At 50.2% G+C, this 10,809-nt stretch overlaps 2 long non-coding RNA genes across 2 annotated transcripts in view; both read right to left on the reverse strand.

Annotated features, from left to right (window-relative positions):
- LOC116285050 (uncharacterized) overlaps nucleotides 1–10,809 on the reverse strand; it is a 311,898-nt gene that overhangs the window by 76,882 nt on the left and 224,207 nt on the right. The window lies entirely within an intron of this gene.
- LOC140688413 (uncharacterized) lies at nucleotides 5,082–10,724 on the reverse strand. Its single transcript, XR_012063091.1, has 3 exons — nucleotides 10,521–10,724; nucleotides 9,952–10,104; nucleotides 5,082–5,245 (listed from the first exon to the last, which is right to left on the reverse strand). It is a non-coding gene; the product is annotated as an uncharacterized lncRNA (long non-coding RNA).

Here is a 10,809-nt window from a genome sequence, read left to right on the forward strand (position 1 = left end):
CTCAAGCAAGTCAGTCACGTTGAGGCTCCCGGGTCCTATTTCCAAACACGTTTCCGGCCTGCAGACACCGTTATTAGAGATGGTGAACAACGCTGCGCAAAGAGCTGATGCAGCTGACTCGTGATTTCCAACTCGTTTCATCATCTTTCTAAGGTTGCCACAAAGGCTCTGCCTGATGCCACAGAGGGTACCATTTCTGTGGCCTTGGTTCAGCCATGGTCGCCATAATCACTTTCGCGACACGCCAGCCACTGGGTACGACTCCTCACGTGCATTGTCTAGTTTCCCATGAGCACGGCCCTGGGTTCTACAGGTGAGGAAAGTGCAGCTCCAAGTGACACCTCTCCTGGACCCAGGACCCAAGCCCGGTGTGATCAGACTCCACGGTGTGAAGGCTTTCGCTCTAGCTCTCTGGCTGGTCCTCTTTACCATCCATTGCCCTTCACGAAAATGAACCAGGAAAAAGGTGAACTAGTATTTTGGGGGAGTCTCCACCTGCACCAGACCTTTAACCCATGCACCTTATTTTATTCTGAAAACAGCCCTGTGAAGTAGGGATTATCACCCCCAGCTTAGAGGAGAGGATTTGGGGGCTCAAGTTGCTGACTGACTTGCCCAAGCCCACAGTCAGAGCAGGATCCAGACTCAAGTCACTGTGACCTCCGAGCCCACGTCCGTCCTGCCATGCTCACTGCTCCCATTGCACTAGGACATCTGGTCCTCCTGGGAGAGCCAAGGGCCACCTCTCCTGGACAACGGGCACAGCTGACAGGGCTGGTCACTGTCAGTGAGAAGAAAGGGAAGAGAAAAGGTCTGATACCAAAATGACTTGGGGGCAGAAACCACAGGAGAGACGGGCAGGAAAACAAGAAGGCAGGTCCCTGCCACGCAGGAACAGGGAATCTGCGGACAGACGACTTGGTTCTATGAACATCCCTGTCCTTTCCATCAGAATTAGGAGTGCCTAGCCCTCTGGTCCTGGATGTTTTCAAACTTCAGGATCCAGTTTAAGCCCCACGTTGTCTACTAACTCTTCCTCCAGCCCACACTGACCCCGACCTCTGCTAGCATTTTGTTTCTGTGCCTCTCAGTCTGGCTTTCCATTATGTACAGACTGTGTGGTCTATCTCCAGTGTCCTGAGATAGAAAGTCCCCATCAGATAGGAGGTTCCCGCTGAGATAGGAAGTTATTAAGAGAGAGGACACTGTCCAATTCATTCCTTTTTTTATTCCTTACAGAACCCAGAAGACTGGCATAAACAAATGTATGTTCAAACAAACACATGTGGTATTGAACCGTTCCCATTTTAAAGAGAAACACAGAGGAACTCCCGTAAATTAGGTCAACAGCTACAGGTTATCTGATTTTCTTCTAACATTAAATCTCCTAATTGCTACTACACGCCAAATCAAAGCGAAATAAATGTGGATTGGTTTTAAAAGGAGGAGAATGAAGAAAGGGGAAAGGGGTTGGGAAGAGGAGGTGGGAGGAAAGATAGAAAGATGAGGGGGAGATGGGGGAGGAGGAGGAGATGAGGGGGAGGAGGGAGGGAGAGGAGGAGGAGATGAGGGGGAGGAGGGAGGGAGAGGAGGAGGAGACGAGGGGGAGGAGGAGGAGGGGAGGGGGAGATGAGGGGGAAGAGGAGATAAGGGGAGGAGGGAGAGGAGATGAGGGGGAGGAGGGGAGGAGGAGGAGGGGATGGGGAGATGAGGAGGAGGAGGAAGAGGAGGAGGAGGGTTTTGCTCTGGAATGGGACACAACTTCAAACTGAAATGGGTACAAAGTCAGAGTGGAGACAGAAATGGTACTCTTTTCTCGAGCATGAATTCTATGTTGCCTAATCTAAAGGGATTTTTCTCCTATGCAAACCTCCCTTTCTATGCCTGCTTCACCAAGATGTCGGTATAATTGACTTCATCGACTGTGGAAACCTAACACGCTGTAGAATGAACTACACTCGGGTCTCTGTTAGGTTAATCTCGACAGAAATCTGACGACAAGGTCAAATCTTGAAGCAAAACAAAACAGACACTCGGGAACTTGCAGCCCGGCCACGCCTCACGTGGCACGGCGTGGGCAGATGCCGTGAAATGCTCCAAGCAGGCGGCAGGCGGCAGGCGGCAGGCGGCAGGCGGCAGGCGGGCAGGAGCACCAGACTTCCAGCTGACAGTTACCATCCCGGGGACCCCCTGTGCCCAGCACAGAGCCTGACACAGGAGATGCTCCACAGATGTGTCACCTGTTCCCATCTCTGAGTTTACAGTCAATGAGGATCAGATTTAACCACTGTCATTAGCATTAAGGTTCCTCAGCCAGTCTCAACACTGGCCAGATTTTAGACGTCCTCTATGACATGGTTTTCATATTCATCCATTTTGGCAGCGTTATTAGCAACGAACCTCACAGCTGACACTGGCAGGCATGCTGGGTGTTTATATGTGACTGGGACCTTACCTGAGCCTTCACACTTGGACCATTAGATCAGGTTTGACCAAACCGTATCTGTAACATATGCTGTATGTCTTGCTCTTATGTTTTCTCTCACTTATTGTGATGACAATGACATATTTGTAGGTTTATTTGTTTTGTGTGTGTGTTCGCGCCTTAAAAATACGGATGTCCATGAGGAGCAGAATCACTTCTATCTTGTTCACTGCACAGCTCCCGCACATATAGTACAAAACCTGGCACTAATACAACATATGGAACATGGTCAACACTTGACAGACACTGAATGAGTGAATGAATGAATGAATGGCGCTGGATTAAATGCCTCTTAGCTTCTTAGCTCCTTTGGGCAGGAACAGCCTCAGGCTCCATATGACCAGAGGGCCCTCGGCTGCCTGACCCCAGGTACACAGCACTCTGTGAACTGGCTGGGCATGCCAACACTGTGCTGGGATCCCAGATCTGACCTCCAGGGTGGCCTCAGGTCCTCTGTTTGCAAGGCTGAGACGGGGGAGAGGGGAGGCTTGGTCACGGGGGCGATCCCAGGCTGGGGGCCTGGAGGATGGGCCCATCGTGGAGCTTACTTGACTGCTGCCTCAATCAGAACCCAGCTTGGGATGGGCGTCTCTGACCCCAGCAGGACGGCCCGCACCCCCGGTAGCCAGCACCAGCGTGTGCACCACACAGGGCCACCAGCAAGAGAGCCTGGTAGCACAGGACAGTATATCCACCTCCCCCCTCCACCCAGGTGCGACACTGAGGTGGGGGAGACGTGCATCCCTGAGCAAGTGGGCCACACATAACAGCAGGGGGATACTTCTATTCTGAAAGGTAACCTCTCTCTTTAACAAAGAGTCACAGCAGGTGCAGAGCCAAGAGGGGGCCAGAGCAGGCCTCTGGGGAGACACTGGTGAAAGTACCCCACCCCAGCACGTGTTCTGGACTCTGGGCCCAGCCCCAGTCTTCTGGGCAGCCTTCCTTTAAAACGACCTCTTCCATGGCCTCCCAGGACCCGTCTGCTACCCATGTGCTGCTGCTCTATAAACCACTGGCCCCCTAGCCAGTCCTGTCTCCACCCCCAAGCCCTTGAACTGCTGCTGCCCGCCCAGCCCGCTCTTCCCTCGGGCTTGAGCGTGGCCAGCTCCTTCCTGTTACATAGGTCTCCGCTCAGACGCTGCCCCCAAGAGAGGCCTTCCCTGACCGCGCACTGATCTGGACCCACAGTGACTGTGATCATGACTTTGCTTGTTTGTTTCCTGCTGGCTTGTCAGCTTCCAGAACTGAGAGCAGGCCACCTTTTAGTCACTCTTTAAGTATTTGTACCGATGAATGAGTGAGTGACTGAGGGAAAGCACGTGCTCAGTTAAACAGCGAGGACCAGCCCGGCTTCCTAGGGTCCTTTCGATGCCAGGCCTGTCCAGTGACGAGGCTCGTCCCAAGATCCATGCACAGTGAGGCGGAAGCTCTTGAGAAGAGTCTCCCGAGGCCGGAAGGGGCTCAGGGTCCAGGGGAGGCCTGGTTAGGTTTTTATTTTTATTGGGCACTGACTATACAGCAAGCAGACGTGCAGGCCTTTGTTTAATTCACAGCCTCCCTGAGTGGTCACCATGGTGATTCCCATGTCAGAGATAAGGAGACACACGTGGGGACGTTAAGCAGCTGGTTCAGGGTCTCTTGGCTCTGAAGTCATGGACCTCACTCAGCCTGGCCCTGTGTTCATCCCCTCTCTCTCCTGCTTCCCTGCACATCTCCACGTCAGTCTGCCAGTCCACACCCGGGAGGGACGAGGCAGAAGAAAGAACTTGCTGAAAGAAGCCGGTCCTACTCCTTCACCCAACAAGCATCTGCCAGGCCCTTGGTCTGTGTGGGTCCTGAGGCCAAAGGCGGGGACTCAGAGCCACAAGGCTGAGCCCCACCCTCCTACGATTCAGGGACACTCATGTCACAGTGAGTCAACCATCACAGTGGTCTTCAAGAAGGCTTTTTTCTTGATTAAGGGTAATTAAAATTCCTCCAGTTTTGAAGGATTTCTTAGAATTCCTTTGCAGGGGGTGGGGAAGCAGTGACGTCCAGTGGCTCTGTGGCCTGAGTACTAGTGTGTGAATTCAGGGGAGATACTCGAGGGGGTGGGGGCGGGGAGGGGGGAGGCCTTGGCCAGACAGCACATTGGCTAGGTGGGCTGGCCTCCTAGGCCTTGCCCCAGCTTGGAGCCACTTCCTCCCGAAATTCCGACTTTCCAGCTCTCCAGCGCTGAGCTCTGCGCCCTGGCGGAGGACCAGAGGGCGCTGGCGGGGGAAAGATGCCCTGCTCAGCATTTGGTAGCAGGTCTTGGAGTACAGGCACCAGACCTTCTCCTGAGACACTGGAATTTTTAAATTTGAAGCCCAAAGTTTGCTCACACACACTCTCTCTCTCCCCTCCTCTCGGCTTTCATTCATTCATTCATTCCTGGCAAACTGCACATTCTCTCCTCCTCCCACCGCAAAGTCCATTGTCATTCTGGTGGCATCTCAGCCCACTGCAGGCATAGCAGAGCCTCCCTCTTCCAGATTTCTCTGTCGAATCGCTGGCAAGGACAAAGCAGTTAGGAGCAAGATTCGGTAACTAGCTTTTTAATTTCATGGCCGGAGGTTGTCAGGACAGTGCAGAGAAAATTGCCAACGATTCGGAGCGCGGCCCATGAATCTGGGGCAGAGCAGGAGAGAACAACGGAGCCTTCAGCTGGGGTGGGGGGGTTGGCAGCCGCCTGGATGAGAAAGTTCTCTTCCTCCAAATTTCTTTGATTCAGATCCTGTGCTAATTTAAAAAGATCGATTCAGCAATTTCCCAGCCTTTCTTACTAAAGTCTTTTAGAAGGCTGAGAAAGAAAAGGAGAAGGGGTGCTCCGGGGAGCCTTCTCTCGGGGGGTAAGACTCGGCTGATCACGGGTCACTGTGAAGTGGGGGTGGTTAATTCCCGGGGGTGTTGTCATCCTCCCAAATCCTTTCTGCATATGTGAATGACAGCACAGGCACAGCTCCAGACTCAGGCTCACTGTCAGGGTGAGAAGATCTGCACTGCAACCCCCAAGTTCAGCCACAGGGTTGCCGTGTGGCTGTGGGTTGGTGGCTCTTCCTCTCTGAACTCCGAAATGGAGAGGACCGAATAAGCCTAATTTCCTTTCCTGCCTGTGTGCTTCACGGCCTTTACCGAGCCCATCAGGAACCTCTTCATTACCTCAAGCCGGAGATCTCTGCCCTCTTAAGCAGAACCTCAGATGGGTCTGAACCGTGAGGACTGGTCTGTGACCTCCCAGGAGGGAAGCGATAGAATGGCGGCGGCGGGAAGGACGGCTTCCATTGAATCTGACACACCAACCAAGACTCCCCAGCCAGATACATTCAGGCAAGTTCACGCGTAAGAATAACGTGGCAAACTTGCACTGGGGCTTTGTTCTATGGCTCCCCAAACTCTCTCCAATACATTTTCTTTCAAACGCATTCCTCACAGCCACCTGATAAGTGAGGTCTTATCATCTGCCCCATTTTACAGATAGGCAAAGTGAGGTTCATGTCAAAAGTTTGACGGAGTCTGAACCAGAGCCCCTGGCCAGCACCCTCTGGCTTGCTCTGGACTAAGATAGACAAAGGTTGCTCCCAGAGCAGCGGCTCGTGCAGGGGAGAGAAGTCAGGTCCATCTCGCCAGTCCCCTCCCTCCAGCTCCTGACTCCCGTGCAGCCCCACACTGCCCTCTGGTTGGCTGTATCCATCCAAGGCTCCTAGTCGCAAGCAAAATAAATAAACTCTGAGTGATTTAAACTGAGAGTGACTTTATCAAAAGTAAAATGAGTAGCTCACAGATCAGACAGGAAGGCTGGAGAGCCAGGCTTAGAGAGTTGGCAAGAAAAAGGAGGTCACACAGCCAGAATCACAGCCCAGACTCCTGTGATGGAACCAGCCCGGCAATGTCACCACTGCAGCTGCTACAAACACAGGGCCCATGGTGAGGCAGCTGTACCACTGTCTCCTCTGGACCTGGCCATGTGCCTGGCCCTGAGCTGCAAGAGGGGCTGGGAAAGCAGGTATCTGCATTTTCACCTTCTGTAGGAAGGCTCGGCCCCCCAACAAGTCTCAGAGGGTGGAGGATACCCCCAAAAGAGGAAGAGCATTGAGATGCCAGGCAGCAAATTAGATGGTAGGTGTGCACTGTCAGTCAGGTTAGGCTAGGCAATGCTGTGATAACCAAAAATCCTAAATCTGAATGCCTTTCAAACACCAAAGATTTACTTCCTGTTCACACTACATGTGCATCAAGGGTCGGCTGGGGGCTCTGCTCCAGGTCATCCAGAACCTGAAAGGAGATCTACCATCACTGCCCACTGTCACCGTGTCAGAAGGAAAGAGAGGTCTGGGATAGCCTAGTCCAGAAGTGACATCACTTCTATGCTCATTGGCTCATTGGGTGTAACCAGTCACATGGCCCCGCCATGGGGCCCACAAGTATAATCCTGACTTGGACCCAGAAGGCAGAGAGCTGGGACTATCCGGTGAAGAGCACTAACAATGCCCACAGTCTACTCCATGGGGCCTGCCAACCAGAGCCCGCCTCGGGAGGGAACAGAAGAAAAAGGCACTGAAATGGAGGCAGGAGATCTGAGTTTCATTCGAAGCTGAGCCACTGGGCCCCGTACATCCCCTTAGCACCATTAAGGGATGGAGGAAGTCCCCACTTTGGAGTGTGGTCACAGAAGGTAGTCCACTCAGACGGCACATGGCAGCAGCAAATGCTCAGAGCACAGCCCACCAATGAAGCACTGGAGGGGCTGGGAGCAACCAGGGCCAGGAGCTGAGCCCAGCTTGCTAAGCACGGGCAGACAGGCAGCCTCGTCCTTGCTCATAGGCCACTGCATGTCCCCCCAGAAAGACGGGCACTCCTCAGTAGCCCTAGGATCCCTGTGGAAATAAACCCTCTACTTGCAACTGGCTGAGGGGCAGCAGGAGCTGGGCTATCTGGTGCGTCCACGGGCCTCTTGGGCCCATACTCCGTTTCAGCTGTAGACAGGTGACAGGCCACCCTGAGTCCCACGAAAACACTGGCACAATGAGTGAGGGTTTGCTTGCACCTGAGATGCAGTCATTACATAAATGATGGGTTTGGTGGAGGAATGTGGTGAGGGTTATATTAGTTATCATGGGCTAGATTATGCTGCAGTAACAAACAACTCCAGAATCTCAGTGCCTTAAAACAACCAAGGTTTATTTCTCACTCCTGCTGTTCCATTAGGGGCCACCTAGGGCCCCTACTCCACGTCCCCTCACTCTGGGACCTAGAATGACAGATCGGCCACTGTCTCAAATCATGTTGGTTATCATGGCGGATGATGCAACCCAGAGATTAACTTCTAACCTTGGGGTCTGCTCCCAGTCCCAGGCTCCTAGTCCGGTTTGGTCATACATTATGGACCGCTCACTATGTTATACCTGACCGTCTGTATACAGAGTCAACATATTGACTATATTCTGCCATTTGGTGGAAGGCAGTATCAAAAATCTTAAACGGCCTGATCCTATAGTTAGAAGAACAAATTTCCCATTTATTCATTCACTATTTTTTTCATCCATCCCTCTATTACATATTTACTGAGAGCCTGTTTGTACCAGGCCCTGTTCTAGGTGCTGAGGACACAATGATGAATAAAACAGACAATCCCTTGCTTCATGAGATTTAAAACTTAGTGAGGGAGACAGAGGTTAACCAAATAACTTCCCAACCCAAATGTAAATTTGCAACTGTAACATGTTATTAACATTTACTGAAGACTCGAAATTATGCTAAATGGACTGCTAAAATGGAGCTTAATCCTTTTCAAGATCCTGAGGCTGAGAGGTGATGCAACTTTCCCAAAGTCACACCACCCCAAACTGATGGAGGTAGGATTCCAATCCAGTACCATCTGATGCAAAGAGCCCACACACTTGGCTGCCTTTTCAGATCTCCCTTGGTAAACTCTGGATCTCACTTCTTCCAGCTTCTGCCCTTTCTTTCTTGAGATTTAGTTTGGCCTTGTGGAGGTTCCATCCTCTCATACAGTCTTTGACATAAAATATTCCAGCACCTAATATACACAACTCACTGGGCTCATGCGAATTCACTGAGAGCCAACTATTATTTTTTTCCTAAAGGATATCTGAAAATGAGATTACTACCTGGGCCAAAATTAAAATATGCTGTGTAGCAATTGCTAAAGATTATTATTAATACGTCAATGGCGCTCCCTGGTGACAATTATTGTATATTACACTTTCCTTGACTTTGGGGAGGAGTGCATTTGGGAAATACTGGAAGCCTCCTATTGCAAATTTGGATGAATAATAAGCCTCCTCTGGTCTTGATCACCCTCACTCCTCATGACCCTCGCCCCATCACATCCCATTGATATCAATTCCAGAGGCAAGGTCACAGGTATAGGGTGCAGCCTCTTTTCATATCTCAGAGTTCTAGCAACCAGGACACAAGGTTCCCATAAGATTACCAAAGAGTTAAACACCATTTGCTGCCAATTTCGGGGATCACTTACGCATTTGGTCATAATGGATTAATCCATCATCTCCTCCTGTCTCTTTCAAAAGTAGTGGCTACAAATGACACCCTCCCCTCACCCCCTCCACACACAGACACATTCTCTCTCTCTCTCTCTCTGATCTTATTCCATGACTATAGGAAACAGACAAACACAATCCACTTTGCACTAGGTATTGTGCTTTGGGTTGGGGACACAGTAATGGACAGCAAGCTGTGGCCCCAGCTCTAAAGCTTAAACTGTAGCAGGGGAAACAGGTGGCCAATTAGCCTATAAATTATTCACTTTCAATTACAGTACCGCTACAAGAAAGAGGCTCTGAGAGTCTGTGTCAGTGAGACAAGGCCAGTTTAGGTCAGAGGGTCAGAAAAGTCTTCCCTGAGGAAAGAGAGTATGGTCTGCTGTGCCAAAATGGAGAAGAGGCTGGTCAAAGTGATCAGGGAGCCAGGAGGAGAATGAATGGGGGGGGCCCAGGCAGCCTGAACTGGACCTCTCGTGGGGCTAAAGGTGAGTGATAAGAGTGTGGCAAATTAGGAGGATAATCATTAAGTAATCTCCAGGATGGTTAAGTATTAAGAGAGAATGTTGGTTATTAACTTAAACTTCGAGGAAGATTGATCTTGAGTTAAAGGATGAGTATAAACTAACACCCGGATATTCATTTGGAGGGTTAAATTCTCTTGAACAGGAAAAGTGGAAATCATCCCAGATCTCTGTCTACTATGCCTCTTCCCAGCAGCAAAGGATATTGAAGAATTTATTATTTACATCCCCTCCACTGCTTATGTAAGGTGAGGAAATAACAATAGCAGAACTGCTGGGGTTGTGGGCAGGAGTTAAGTCAATTATGACCAAAACTCTGAAAGTAAGAGAGGACAGTGGTAGCAGTTCCAATGGTGAACTGTCACTACAAAAAAAAAAAAAATCAGAAAAAATGGCTTACCTGGCGAAAGATGCCAGCTAGCTCTCAGGATGTAGCACACCTTAGATTAAACATCACCAAGATTTGGATTCAGGAAACCTGAATTCAAATCCTCATCTTCTACCTCTAGCTACATGATCAGGTAGCAAACTCTCTGTATTTCCATTTCCGCCTCTGTAAAATAGCAATAATATCTGCTTTTTAGATTGTGAGGTAGTGTGTGTGAAGTACTTAGCATCATGCCTGGAATATACCAATTATTCAGTATTAGTTTATTATTATTATTATTATTATTATTATTATTATTATTATTATTATTATTAACAATATTTAATATTTGGAAGGAAATACACAGAGAACCAGCACATTTTTCCATTATTTTTCAGTTTTCTAAAATAAGTATGCATTTCTATTAACATCAGAAAGGGGGGAAACTCCACATGTTTTTGAATAAAAGAAATTCGCCTAGTCCACTGCTTCCCACATTTCCCGTGGCATATTGTTTCAGAAGGGCACAGGAGTACATGTTAAAACCACAGCGTCCTAAGCTCCGACCCAGAATACTAACTGAGAATCTCTAAGTGACAAACCTGTTAATCTATCGATTCTTATTCGGGCACTTCTGCGACGTGCTGCTTTGGAGCGAGGTGGCAGTAACGGGGCGAGGAACGCCAGCCCAGGCTGCCGCAATCATGAGGGCCTACGCCTACGAGTCCCATGCTGCCCCGCAAACTGGAGACGAGAGTCCGGAGCCTGCTGGGAGTTGTAGTTTCTCTCGGCCAGACCTCAGCCTATAAGAAAGCCCGAGCTGACGGCCGGAAAACCTCCCGCCCCACAATGCAAAGGTCATCGGTGACGTCATTCGCAGAGCGCCCGGGG

The sequence above is a fragment of the Vicugna pacos genome, chromosome 22 (assembly GCF_048564905.1).
Source record: "Vicugna pacos chromosome 22, VicPac4, whole genome shotgun sequence".
In the NCBI taxonomy this organism is placed as follows: Eukaryota; Metazoa; Chordata; class Mammalia; order Artiodactyla; family Camelidae; genus Vicugna; species Vicugna pacos.